Below are 14,024 nucleotides of genomic sequence, written 5' to 3' on the forward strand. Positions count from 1 at the left end.
GGAGAGAAGAGCGAAGTGGGAAGCTGAATTCAAATGTTTGGCTCTTGTGACTAGCAACAAGGAAGTGAAGGCAGATGAAAGAGAAACCATGATTGCCTTAGATCAGTTAATCAGTTACTCACCTATGCTAGCATTAAACTAGATCCTTCTGCCTTCCAGTGGCAATTTAACAGGTAAAGCTTGGGCACCTGAATGGCCAGACAGCTTTGTAAGTCCTTGGCTAAAATTCAGAACCAGCCACAGAGAAAAGAGGCTGCTGGTGGGATAAGCTACAGAAAACAAACTCATGAAGAGGGAAACCCAGAGAGCCTTTCAGGGTTCTGTGCTGTATCTGAATTCCTGGCTGAATTGCAAAGCGGAGTTCTGGTGTGCTTTCAGGTTGTGGGGCGCTACCAAGAACACTAGGCCAGGCGTCTACCGGCAATGTCAAGGTTCAAGTCCCAACTCAGCTGTGTGAGTGTGGACATTCCCCGGCTCAGTTTCTTCCTGGGAAAACGGGCTCGAAAATACTACAGATCTCAGGACAGTCCAATTTCCATTTCCCAGCACCCCAGCAGAGCAGGTTTAAGGGCTCCAAAACTCCAGCTTCTGGCAATTAAGTTTAGAAATTTTCAGCAACTGTCCAAGGTGATTCTGATCTCCAAATTGAAAAACATTACAGGAAGACACCATCTGGTTCTATCCAGCACTGAGTCTCTCAAATACTATCCCAAGAAAAATAAGTGAGCAAAGTTTATAGAAGAGAAAACCAATAGTTAAGTCTTGGGGTGCCAGGAAACACATTAAAACCATGAGGGGTTCTCCCTAGACCCACCGCAATTTGACAGTTTAGAAGTGAAGGGTGGGCTACTTTGATGTGGAAAAGCATCCGCCTAGGAGAACCTAAACACCACTCACTTCTAAACAAATAGCCAACATAGTTTATAAACAAAGTCTTGAATGTTTTTCTGGAGTCGGGCCTGAATTTATAACCCCCTAACCTCCAAATAGGAAACACAGCTCCTCCACTCATCAGAAAGCTGGTCAGAAACAGTTCTACCTGTCTGTACTTTGGATGGAATGGTAAATTTGAAAAGAAAATCACTCAATATTTTTCACAAATATAGTCTTGCTTCTCTGATTGGCAAGGTGACATGATACACAGATACAGCATAGAGGTAGGCAGACCTGGGTCCAAATTCCAAGTCTGTTCCATGCTCACTCAGATCTTGGGCAAGAAACTAACCTCTCTGAGCCTCATCAGTAATATGGGATAATAATTTCTGCATCTCTCGATTATTATGAGTTTTAAAATGACATAAAGCAAATGCCCAGGCACAGGTTTGGAATATATTAATGCTCATTTCCTTCTTTTCTTCCAGAACTCCTTGGCTAAGGTATTTACTAGACAATAAATAACCAGAAAAACTGTTACCCCTTGTATTAAATCTAATCATGCCAGATCCCTCAGGCCAAGATAGATACTGAAAAAGACTTTTTGTATTTATGCACGTGCACCATGTACATTCTCATGATACATACATGCTTATAACAAAATGTATAATCAAAAGGTGTCCACGGCCAATTCCACCCAATGAAACTAGATTAAATCACATAACATTGCTGACGTCTGACCATTTTATATCTACAACGACAGCAATTTCATATAGTTGCAAATACCAAATGTAGAGCAAGGATTTCCTATCTGCCCACCCCAGACTTCCTGGGATTATTAAAAATCAAAACCCTGGCATTTCCATCCCAGTTCTGCCATTTATTGGCTGTGTGACTTTGAGAAAATCATTTAGCAACCTTGGACCGGGGTTTCCTGATTTATACAACAAACATGGTATCTACCTTGGTATCTTTTTCTGTAATTTGATGACAATAAAGAGGCACAGGTAGGTAGTTTAGTACATCCAACAGGCAGAGTTGGTGAGAATGTTTTTAACTTTGCTCTAAAAGTTTTCTCAGTTGTCCCTTCTGCATCCATCCTGCCCTCTTACTTTGAAGCACAGAAGACAGCCACCTTGAGGATAACAACATAAAGCTGTGTAAACTTCTTCACAGGGTTCTTAAAATGCACTTCTAATTTGGCACACCCTCCCACAGCAGTACTGGATTTCTCCTTAAACAAAAATGGTCACGGGTGTCAAAGAGATGTGAGTGAGTGTCCACTGAACTGTGTCTAAATGATTTTCCTTGTGAGCAGAGCCAGCCTGGAATGAGCCCCTGTGAGGGAGAAGAGGGAGCATGCTTCCCAGGCAGAGGAGGCATTGTTGAAACTAATGAGTTCTGCACCACTTGGTCCGCAATCACAGCGGAGTCTGATTTTCCTAGACAAAGAGCAATAACCAAATGGGGATGCTCTTCAGCAAGCTTCTCTGAGCTGATCGTTGTTGACTCATGAGGTGGTGTAGTCTCCCTACCCTTCCCTGTCCGATGAATGGTAAGAGGAAAACATTTATCAACTTTGGTCAATATTAGGCCAGGTTTGTCGTGGCTATCATGGATTTTTATAGTCTAAACTCACTAGAAATGCCTAGAAATTACTCCAGCTCAAAAATTAAAATGTCTCAGTGCCCTATTGTATTCCTTTTATCCATCTACCATAATTTTATCTCCCCCCCCCCACCCCCACCATTTTGGGGGGTGGGGGTGGTTTGCCTTATTTTCAGAGAAATAATAGTCATGATCCTTCAAGCATGCAGGCCAACACTATTCTTAGAAGGGAGCTGCAGGAGGTTTATTATGCCATGAAACAGGGAGCCAGAACAAAGGACTACTGAATCACTCACCTTATCTTCATCTAAGAAACCCGAGAATTACAGGGTTCCTCTGTTCCTCTCAAACTCAAGAGCTACACTTGCCAAGACTAGGTTTTAGGGCCGGGTCTGTACTACAAAACTGTAAGCAGATAGGTGCCCACAATGCTTTCCGCCACAAATATAGACTCTTAATCTAAAATGCTCAAAAACAACGTTCAGCATTTTTTTCTAACCAAAGTTTAAGTACTTGTTTCTGAATCTAGAAATCTGATTGCTCAGCACTAAATAAACTGTTCTCCTTAAGAGAACCATACATAGGAAGCATCTTTACCCTGAAAAACCTGAAAAGCATTAGAATTATTTCAGAACTCACAGCTCTTACTTAGTTCACTGAGGGCAGGGACCTAGATTTATTTCTCTTGCCTTATGTGTAATTAGTTTTCAATAAATATGTGTGGACTAAATGAAGAAGCTAAGTAGAAAACATTTAATTAAGAGTTTTCACAGTATATTTTGGCACCTTCACATGAAGCACCTTTATCATATTCTATTTTTATAATTCCATCCTTATACTTCTTTAGAAGACTGATTCTAAAAATAAATTTAACTGCTGGTGATGATGTGGGAAGATATATCAAACAGAAGCAGTACCTTCAACTGCTTTTATGAAGAATCCGGTGCAGCTATAAATCCTGGCTCTACCCATCAGCCTTCACTCCCTTTGTCTCATTCCCACCGCCTCTGCCCAGCCTCCCCCCAAGCACTCCCAATCTCATTATCCATGATCTGCTAAACTGCAGTGTCCCTCCTGAAGCCAGCAGAAACACATGTCACTGAGAATTAGGGAATTGGAGCCCGTTACAAGCCATCAAATAGGGTCACACAGTATCTGAACCTGAAAATGAGGAGTTTTTCTCATTTTTTTTAACTGTGAGAAAAGGGGGGGAGGACTTAATGAAACATTTTTAAGCATTTGATCTAGATAGAGTGCACAATGTACAGGCATTTATAATGAATGGGATGGGAGAGGTAACGTGTTATTTGCTAATCATCTGAAAAGTAATATTGACTTCATTTGCTGATGGTGGAAGGATATTCTCTGAAAACTCCTCCCATGAATAGCCTTGAAGGCAAATTACTTAAAAACAGGACACAGCGCTATTACTTCATCTGAGGTATTTTTATGCCACACTTTACCCACGGAAGAGAACTCCATTTTACATTCATTCTAACCAATGTTTATGTAATATAAGCCACTAGGTATATCCATCCTACTGCCAAATACTGTCGCAACCTGAGAAAAATGAGCACTGAGAAGCTACAGCTCCTGCATACTCCTTAAGATGTGTGCCCTTGCCAAATGCTAGCCTGTGTGTAAACAAACGGGAGTTTTAAAAAGGGGGACGGAGCTGTCAAGACTCACAAGTTTAAGAAAAGAAAAATGACTCTCTTCACAGAAGTCTTGAGAAATCTGACTGGCTTGCTCAAGGCTTTTTGAAACATTCCCTGCAGATCCTTTCTAAGATTAACGCCAGAAATGGCCAAAACGCCAGAGCTACTGGAAAAACAATCACCTCTCGGGAGTCAGTCTTTGTCCCTTCTCACTGGCGTTTGCTTTGGTCCGTTTTGGAGCGCAGCTCGTTCTCACAGACAGGCCAGGAGGAGACACAGGTGCGGTGGGTGGCACACGCCCTGCTCTCCACCTCGCGGACAGGAGGCTCAGGGCTGTCCCCGTCAGACAAGCACCTGGTATTTTTTTTGAAATGCCTAACCAGGAAGTAACTGTATTTTATTCGTCTCCACTTTCCTGGGCTAGAAGAAGGAGGGAGAAAAGTCTCAATTACTGCCCTCATTAGCAATTCCTCACCATTTTCTTCCGACTATGATCACAGTGGTCATGTCGGCACGCGGGAGCGTGGGGGGGGGGGGTCTTCGTTTTCCATTGAGTTGGTGATTGTTCTAACGCTGAATTCCTAGGGTCCGAATGAGATCATAAACTGATTCCACATACAAACAACAAAGAAGAAGTCCTGAGGGGAGGGGGACAGGGCGGCACAGAAGCTCCCCGGGGGTCAGGACTTCGGGACGCGCAGGGTGGCGTCTCGGACTCGCGGCCCGGTCGCCATGGGAACCCCGCGCAGGCGCAGAGCGTGGCCGCCGCGCGGTCCGACCTTCCTCCGCGGTCCCGCGCCGCTCGGGTGCCCCTAGTTGATTCCAGGAAAAGGCAACGGAGCAAATCCTCCCCGCACGGAGAGCACCCGGTCTGCTCCGACAGGGTCCTGCGAGAGGTCAGCGAGCTCAGGAAGGACCGTGAGACTCCCTCGGGCTTCCCCGCACCGCACTCGCCTTGCTGGGAAACGCGAGCCTGCTCTCTCCGCGGGTCCCCGCGATCCCGCGTGGGGTGGCGGGGGATGAAGCATCCAGCAAGTACCAGTATGCGTTACCTAACCCCCGGCGAGACCCCACCCACCACCGCAAGAGACCCGAGAATTAAGTTCTTGCGTGCGCCCACACACCCACGTCCTTCTGAAAGATGGGACCCCAAGACCAGCCGGGGTCCAGGTCTCCGCACAGAGGCTTGCGGGGTCCCCGCGCACAACGCACACACAGTCCTAAAGAGCGTGTCCCGGCCCGGACTGCAGAGAGGAGCTCGGCCACCTGCTCCCTTGCACACCTGGGCTGGCGGAACCAGTCCCCTCTTTGCTTTCTCGTTTCCCCCAAAAGCACTGACCTGCTCAACTTTGAGGGTTCGGGAGAGGAAGGATTCTTCGGGGTCCTCGGCACAGGAGCCACCTCCAAAGTGCCGGGGTGATGAGTTACCGACTCCTGTGGCTCCAACTCCGAAACCCTGTCAAGGGTCTGGAAAGCCCCCCAACAGGGCACTTTGTCCCCACCAGTCAGCAAACCCCTCCTCCCCAGCGAGCCGGGCCGGGCTGGGAAGAGCGGGGCGCGGGGCCACACAACCTGCTTTCTCATTCAAATCCTCACGCTCCCTCTGCGGCCCCCTCCCTCCGCCCGCAGCTCCCGCGGAAATCAGGAACTGGAGCTTGGGGGAGTGGACGGGAGCTCCCGCCGCCTCCAAGGACTCCAGCCTGCTGGGTGTAGGGGCCGGGGGCAGGACCTTGACCCCGGGCCGGCACCCCCTGGCGGAGTTCCCGGCAGGCAAGAGCCAGCAGTCCTGGGAACGAAGTCTTTTCCTCCAAAGTTTCAAAGGCTCCCAAATCCAGGACACCCCCTTGGTATGCGGTTCAGGGATGTGTTCGGGGTGGCAGGGTGAAGGATTTTGGCGAATCGACGCCGGAGGTGAGGCTGCAGGGACTGGAAGCTGCAGTTTGCACCAAAGTAAACCAATGTCAGGACCACGTCTTAAAGAGAATCCCGAACCGCCTATCTTATCGCCTCTCCTGTTTTCTAGCATTCTAGGAAAATAGCATCTTTTGTGGCGTTACAACCAAGGAGATCTGCTTTGAGTCAAGTGCAGCGAAGACTGAGGGAGAGAGTACAGGGTACGTTTTATTTGTACCTCTGCTTCCGAAGGCTTCCCTGAAGCGCTAACAGGCCAGTTATCCATCAGATCCGTTGGCAGGCGGACTCAAACCGCCGGTCCGCGGTGAGTTACGGCGTGGCCTGGAGGAGGGAAGCGTGCACACAGTAGGCACTCAAAGGGTGATGAAACGAGAAGTGCACTGAGCGCCCCAGCGCGGCGAGCGAGCGGGTTGGCGCGGCTGCCGGCAGGCTGACAGCCGCTGGCCTCGGCGGCCGCGGTGTGATCCGGCGTCGGCGTTCCAGGATTTGCATTTATCAGCCTTCATTCAACCTGCCCTATTGTTAGTTCAAAGCCTGCCTGGGAGGGACTTGGAGACACTGCTCCGCACTCACCTTCAGTTCAAAATTCTCCACCAATAAGAAGGTCCTAGAAGAGCTGGCAGGATGAGGTTGGCAGGGGTTTTCTGGACTTTGTGACAACATAAGCTAAAGTCATTTTCTGTTTCATGCGTGAATTTGCTCAGGAAGTTTCAAATGAGTGCCAACGCCCGAACAGCCGCCTGGCTGCCCGTCCACTTTGACAGACACTTAGTTGGGGGCCTGGGGGGTAGCACCGTGACCTCTTAGCGACAGATCTAGGGTTTCACCTTTTCATCCCACTTAGCCGATACCATAGAAACAGCCCGTTTGTATTATTCAATTCAACAGAGGCAATTACAATGTCACAGCAAAGCACCATGGGCAAGAAGAAACTTTATCCTGAAAGCAATCCTGGGTCCTCAGAAAAAAAGGAAAAGCCATCAGAATAGTCCCTTGAATTTCTTCCTGCCCGGGTAGGGTACCAGGAAGAAATCAGTTTGGAAAAAGACATAAAAGGTCTTTGGGCTCCATAGAAAGAAACCTCCTCAAATTTACTTTTTTTTAAAAAATACCCACACAAATTCCCAATTTATTAGAAATTAAACAGACAATCTTTCTTCCCCCAAATTGTTCTTTTTGCTTTTTTTTTTTTTTTGAGATTTGTTTTGCTTGCAATCTCCATGGTAAATAGGAAGGCAAAAAAGAAAAGGCAGAGAGAAAGATACCAAGACAACCCTTCACACAACTAGGTGTCTTTCTCATATCTGAAAAACCAGCCACAGATGCACGTGTTGAAATAAACTCAGACATAAAGTTCATACCAAGAGCACTTGTTTGAAGTGCATTCTGTATTTTGACAGTTTTAATGCCCATAATTGTGTGAACTTTAAAATTGTTTAATTATGCAATATTTTAAACCTATAAAAAACAAGACAAACATCCATGTAATACTCTTGCTCCCCCTACCCCTTTTTTAAATAAAATATCACAACTACTGCTAAAACCACATCTCCTCTTCCTCCCCCAAAGCGACCAATCTGAAGTTGGTGTTGTTAGCGTAAAGAGTGTGAGTCATACTAACGCTTGGTCTTCGTGTTTAGGACATACACCTTTGTGTATATGTCCATCAATCTTTTTTAAAAAAAAAATCTTTATTGTTGAAGGTATTACATAAGTCCTCCTTTTTCCCTCATTAATCTCTTCCAGTCCGATCCCATCTCCCCCTCTCCATAAACCTTTTAATGTAACTTTTCCCTCTGAGTCCTCTTTTCGTACCATTAACCAGAGAAAATTTAACTAAAACTAAGAAAATGTTGTTACATTGATAAGTTTTTGGAACAGGACAGAACTACGTTTCCCTGCTGTGACAATCAGAGGAAATAATAACAAAGGGATTAGACAGTGGTTAGTAAACAGCCTCTGTAGGTTGCCCAAGCCCTCCCACGGTTACCAAAAAGTCAATAGAAGAAGAAAACACACAATACCCCTTTACTTCACTGGCTACAGGAAGAATTGGGGAGAATGGGATCTAGGTTACCACATCTTTGAGCTATATGTTCTCTATGGTAATAAAGTACCTTTTTTGAATGCTCTCTTGGTCCTGTAAGTCCTAATCTTTCAGTAAGGATTTTCCAAGTGTAAAGGATTCCTACTAGTAGCTCAATTCAAAGTTGAAACCAGCCCTGCTGAAAAGTCTGGAGTTAAATCCTCCTAGCTTCCCCATTCAGGGGACCTACATCCATGCAGTGAGTTACATACAGCCCCTGACCGCGGTCCTTTGACTTAACCTCCTCCCAGCAGTAAAAGGGCTGTGAAAGCACCGATTTTTCTTACATCCCATTGACTGGTGGTGAAAGACATCCTTCCCAACCCCCACCCTCCTCTAGCTTCCAGAGCGATGACTCTCATTAATTATACTGGCACAGCCCTGCCTGGCCTCCTTGCTAAAGAGCTGCCAGATTTCTACCTATCACCTCTGCCTTGACACAGAGTGTGTGCTGACACCAGGATCACAGAAAATCCTGTAAAAGCTGCCTGATACACGGTAAGATGATGGATGTACCCTGTGGTTGGGCTCGCTGTGCTGCATATCATAAGGGGTTTGTTAGAAAACTCTACTGGGAATCTGTGTTGGAAGCAGATTTTTCTAACTGTACAAAAATGTTGCTTTCAATTGCAAAAAAAAAACACCACAAAACCCATATTTAAGATACTCAGATTTAACCAGCAGTAATCTTTGAGTCATATCCATGAGTGAAGGAGAGGAATATTAACTCTTTCAGTCAATGCCTCAAGAAGTCAAGAGAATAATCAGAGCTTAACGGTTATCAAGGAGGAGGCATCCCTCTTTCAACACATTTTTGTTGAGTACTTGCCTTGTACCAGGCACTGCTCTAGATTATAAGTCTTAGGCAGAGTAGATAGCACTGGAGAACAAAGCAGTAGCTGTCTTTAAAGCCTTACTCCCCATATTGTTCAAGACGTTTGGATACAAATAAGAAAACCCCATTTCAAACTAGCTTGAGGGGGAAAGCCAATGTACTCACTCTCGCCTTAAGACAGGGGAAAAGGATAAGGGCTTCAGGAATGACTGGATCCAGGAATTCAGAATCATTAATCTCTTGCATTCATTCTTCCTTTCGCTTCTATTCCTTCTCTCACTGCTTTTCTCAATGTCTTGACCTTATTCTCTCCTATTACATGTGTGCTTCCTCTATAGCAGCAGTTCTCAACCTGTGGGTCGCGACCCCTTTGGGGGTCGAACAACCCTTTCACAGGGGTCGCCTAAGACCATCGGAAAACACATATATAATTGCATATTGTTTTGTGATTAATCACTATGCTTTAATTATGTTCAATTTGTAACAATGAAAATACATCCTGCATATCAGATATTTACATGATGATTCATAACAGTAGCAAAATTACAGTTATGAAGTAGCAACGAAAATAATTTTATGGTTGGGGGTCACCACAACATGAGGAACTAACTGTATTAAAGGGTCGCAGCATTAGGAAGGTTGAGAACCACTGTTCTAGAGGCGTGCATTTCTTCCATAACTGAGACTATGGCACTGCAACAATGTGTTAATTTATGCATTTAAGTATTGCTGTGAATTCTCCACATTCCTGAATATATAAAAGATTGCCAAAATATTCATAATTTTTGAAACTTGTGACGAATACATAGTGCTTCATGATGATTCTACTTTTGTGTACATATGAAAATTTCTGTGAAAAACAGAAAGCACAAAACAAAACAAAACAAACAAAAAAAACAAGGGGCCACCCCAACTACCCCCCAGTCCTTCCTGAAGGACTCAGGAAGTTTCTCTTCTTAAAGAAAAAGAAATGGCCGTCATATACATATGAATCTGTACAAAGGTGTTTATGTCTTTCTTAGGTGGCCGATTCAGGAGGGGGTACTGTAGGGAACACCTGCTCTTTTTATCTGCCAGAATCCCTTCCTACCCTCCCATGGGGAACAAATCCTTCCTGTGTTATCTTCTAACTAAATAGGACCAATACTTGTGAAGCTCTTCACAAAATGCCTAGTACAACTGAGCTTCTAAAAATGTCAATTATTTTTAGTTATTGTTAATCTATTTAAAGGATTTACAGGCTAAAAGAAACTCTAAACACCGAAATGTATTTTGCCTATGGAGGAAAAACATTTAAGGCTAAACCCCTTACCAATAGACAATAATATTTTTACATGATCCATGTTTAACTGTGCTATTCATACTTTTTTCTATAACAAGCCTACATAATTTCTCCCCTTTTATATGGCAATGCCAAATGTTACAGGCAAATGCACTTTTTCACCTTACAAATAAGGAAAAAATATATAGATTAAATTGTCAAGATGAGGAATGAGTTTGGGCGAGGTGTCAGAATTCTGAACTCGACTTTAAAACTTTGGCAAAATAATTCACCCTGTGAAAGCTGGACAGAGATAAAATAGCAGTGCTGTGCCCACCTAGGTTTAAGTTCTTCAATTCAACTACGGTTTTCTTAGACCCCAGTTATGCTTCTCAAGAGATTTGCAGTTCCCAGCATAGAATGAATACCTTTTAAAAGGCAGAAAATATGCTAATTAAAGTGAAATTTCCCCTCTTTCTATTTTTCTCCAACTTGCTTCATTGTTTTTCCCGCTGGAGGCTTGGAGGGTTGGGGATGAAGTATTTTAGAGGAAACAATAGTGCCCCAGCACGGAGCCCCTTTTCCCTCTTCCTTAGAGCTTCACAGCTCAGCTCTGTGAGGTTCCTTTCCAGAAAGACCTCCCACAGAGCCAATATCTACAGCTTTAAGGATGGTCAGAGCCTGCTGGGCAGGACCAACAAATAACTGAAGTCCATACTTTGCCCTAGGAAGTAGTATTGAAGCTCTGAAATGACATATTTCCATTATGCTATAAACTGGGTTCCCCTTCCTATACTACCATTAAAAATTCCTGCCCTCACCCGGTGTGGCTCCGTTGGTTGGAGTGTCATCCAATACAAGAGAAGGTGGTGGGTTTGATTCCAGGTCAGTCCAGGTGGGGGTGTGTGTGGGAGACAACCGATCAATGTTTCTCTCTCACTTGATCTTTCCCTCCTTTCCTCTCTCTAAAAGAAATACCAATTTAAAAAAATCCTGCAGAATCCCATATAATTTTAAAAAAACACGTATCTTCTTAATCTATCTAATTGCAGACCAGTATTCTAATACAACAATCTTTTTTGTAGACATTGAACAAAAGTTTGGAGAAATGAGTAAGTTGTATTGCAGAGACAAAAAGAAGAAAGAGCCCTAGCCAGTTTGGCTTAGTGGATAGGGCGTCAGCCTGCAGACTGAAGGGTCCCAGGTTCAGTTCTGGTCAAGGGGGCATGCAGGAGGCAGCAGATCAATGATTCTCTCTTATCACTGATGTTTCTATGTCTCTCTCCCTCTCCCTTCCTCTCTGAAATAAATAAAAATGTATTTTTTAAAAAAGAAAGAAACTGTTAAGATAGAATGTAAATCCTAACGCTCTGAAAGCTGATGGGGGATGGGGATTACATCATAAGGAAAATCCTTCTGTTTCTGTACTATTTGGAATCTTAATGGGGTATGCACTCTCTATTCCCAACATATGTGGTTTTTTTTTAAAAGAAAACAGAAAACAAATGGTTAGGTTTTTCCACACAAACATAGTAAAAGGAAAAACTGCATTTAAAAAGCTGTGTTAGTTTTTGTTACTTGTGTGTGTGTGTGTGTGTGTGTGTGTGTGTGTGCATTTAAACTAAATATGCTTTAGGGGCTTTATTTGCCCAAAATAAATATCATTTTTAAAGTTTGACAATTTTTAAAAATGTTCTTTCAGAACATTTAAGACAAATTTATCTTCATGGTGTAGGTCAGGATCATAAGATGTACAGGCAAATATAATTTCCAGTGAGCAAGAAACTGGGCTAAATGCTGTGGTGGAAGCAGAAATCATCCAAAATTTACCAAGGTATGGTATACCTTGGAGAATAGGGAAGATAGATGAATAGAAAATGGGCAGATGAATAATTATGTGACAAGTGCTAAACTAGGTATGTGCCCAGTGTTGTGGAAGAACAGAAGAGGGCGCTATTACTCAATTTCATTACTAAATTACATACAAGCTGTGTTTTGATAAATAAAACAGACAATAGAAACAGTTATCCTAATATCTCCATTTTTAAAAAACTTCATTACTGTCTGAATTATTTGTTGTCCTCACTTTAGTTATCGAAATCTATTCTTTGGGTTTCTTCAAAAGACTGTGCTAGAAAATGAGCTCTTCTTTAGTGATTTTCCAGTGACTCATATGTTATTATAGTACACACATTAAAATATAATTACAGGGAAAAATATATATATAAATATAATTACAACAAAAAATTAACAAAACAATGCCTGTCTTTTCTATTTGCAATGCACCCTGATATATTTTAATCTGTTCTTTTTTCTTTTTTTAATGCTGGTGGCAACCCATTTCATTGATTCCACATCTCACTAATAGTTCACGGCCTACCGTTGAAAAACACTGCTCAGATATGTCCTTTAAAAATGTAAAAGAAGCAAAACATTCTGAGTATAAAGATCAGAACACAAACAAGTGTGGTCAGCAGGACCCTAACTGCACACCTTTTCCTCAGTAAATTGCTAGATCTCAAAGCCATACAGGATTAAATCTCTGGGGGTGGAGGTGGGGGTTGTGGTAAGGCCTGTGATTGCTCAACACTTTGGCCATGAACCCACATCAACAGAAAGGGGCTTCTAAAGTTGTCCCGCCCTCAAAATGTAGATCTTCACCCAAGGATTACTTTTGAAGAGATTATGGAGGATAACTCAGATGAGGATAGCTCATCTTCAGAGAGCAGAGCAGGGACACCCAGACCGACTAACCAAGAAATTCACACAAAGCAGGACTGGGAGTCATCATTATCCCCGCCCAGCAGGGTAAGACATATGCTATGAACTACTGACATCCTATTTTCCTCCATATTATATATTGGGTGCATCAACATTTGAACTTAGGTTTCCAGATCATAAGGAACTACATCTGGGCATAACCAGAAGGAATTCTTATCACTCAAAGATCCCAAACTAGCTCATGAATTTACTTCCTATATGAACTCTACCTCCTTTCAAAGAATACTGAACCCTCAATCTAATTCAATTTTATGATAGGTTGCAAAACTTCCAAATATCTAGCTAATTAAAGGCATCATTCCCTGTTTTCCACCACTGACACCTTTTTTTGTATTTTAACATTTGTTTAATATTTCTTTCTTTTTTAAATATATTTTATTGATTTTTTTAAATATATTTTATTGATTTTTTACAGAGAGGAAGGGAGAGAGACAGAGAGTTAGAAACATCGACGAGAGAGAAACATCGATCAGCTGCCTCCTGCACATCCCCCACTGGGGATATGCCCGCAACCCAGGTACATGCCCTTGACCAGAATCGAACCTGGGACCCTTCAGTCCGCAGGCCGACGCTCTATCCACTGAACCAAACCGGTTTTGGCATTTTATTGATTTTTTACAGAGAGGAAGGGAGAGGGATAGAGAGTCAGAAACATTGATGAGAGAGGAACATCGCTCAGCTGTCTCCTGCACACCCCCTACTGGGGATGTGCCTGCAACCAAGGTACATGCCCTTGACCAGAATCAAACCTGGGACCCTTGAGTCCGCAGGCCGATGCTCTATCCATTGAGCCAAACCGGTTAGGGCATTGTTTAATATTTCGATGTGATATTTTGATATTTTGAATGGAAGTTAGGTGAATAAGCTCAATGGCGATCTTGAAATAGAAGTATAGTTGATTCATTTAGAAAGTTTTTTGCTATTTGCATCCTTAACTGTTAGATGCTCAGAGCAAGGATGATGGTCTAGGTATAGAAACTCACCAGGGCAGAAAGCTCCAGATGCCGA

This window comes from Myotis nattereri (assembly GCF_964212035.1).
Source record: "Myotis nattereri genome assembly, chromosome: 3".
Taxonomy (NCBI): Eukaryota; Metazoa; Chordata; class Mammalia; order Chiroptera; family Vespertilionidae; genus Myotis; species Myotis nattereri.